The sequence below is a fragment of the Bubalus kerabau genome, chromosome 3, assembly GCF_029407905.1.
Source record: "Bubalus kerabau isolate K-KA32 ecotype Philippines breed swamp buffalo chromosome 3, PCC_UOA_SB_1v2, whole genome shotgun sequence".
Taxonomy (NCBI): Eukaryota; Metazoa; Chordata; class Mammalia; order Artiodactyla; family Bovidae; genus Bubalus; species Bubalus kerabau.
In genome coordinates this window covers 27,138,909-27,139,883 of record NC_073626.1, presented here as the reverse complement: position 1 = coordinate 27,139,883, position 975 = coordinate 27,138,909, and positions in this window count along the sequence as shown.

Here is a 975-nt window from a genome sequence, read left to right as displayed (position 1 = left end):
GGGTTGATTTTCAAATTTCACAACTTGGGAACTTAATAATCACCTTTAAAGAAAGGATATCAAGGCTAGGGAAACTTTGGTCAATTTGTGTAATTATTCATCGGTTATGTTTCCGTGTGGCTCAGACGGTAAAAAATCTGCTTGCCAGTGAGGGAGACCCAGGTCCAATCCCTGGATCAGGAAGATCCCCTGGAGAAGGGAATGGCAACCCACTCCAGTATTCTCTGGAGAATCCATGGACAGAGGTGCCTCGTGGACTACATACAGTCCATGGGGTCACAAAGAGTCAGACACAACTGAGTAACTAGTTTAACTAACACTGCATCTAATCTCAGTGTCACTGTAGTTGAAATTGTTCAACCAAGGAAAAACCTAGCCTCAAGGGTCTCTGTTAAGTAGAATAAGGTTGTCTAATTGTCCACGATTTTTCCATGGCTGCAAAATGTTTTCTGGACCCTCTCTGTCCCCCATGCTTCTTCCTCTTAGGATTAACTAGTGTCAACATCATCTTACTCCTGATTTGTCATTTGCCACTTTTTTCTGTCCCCAATACTCATAATCATAGTGGGTGTTGGAGAGATCCTGCCCTCTTCCCTTGCGGTTCAACTTGTAAAGAATGGGCCTGCCATGTGGGAGACCTAGGTTCGATACCTGGGTTGGGAAGATCCCCTGGAGAAGGGAAAGGCTACCCACTCCAGTGTTCTGGCCTGGAGAATTCCATGAGGTCACAAAGACTCAGACACGACTGAGTGACTTTGACTTCCACTTCCCTTAATGGTCCCAGTGTAGATGCAGACAGCAAGAACAGTGCCTTCTGTAGGCCTCTGCCTAAAGAATTTTGTATCAGGGTGAGTTGACCATGTTAATCACTCAGTTGTGTCTGACTGAGAAGGCAGATTGTTAACCATCTGAGCCATCAGAGAAGCTCTTGTTTTTTGTTTTTGTTTTTTTGTATCAACTTCCTCTTTATTTACT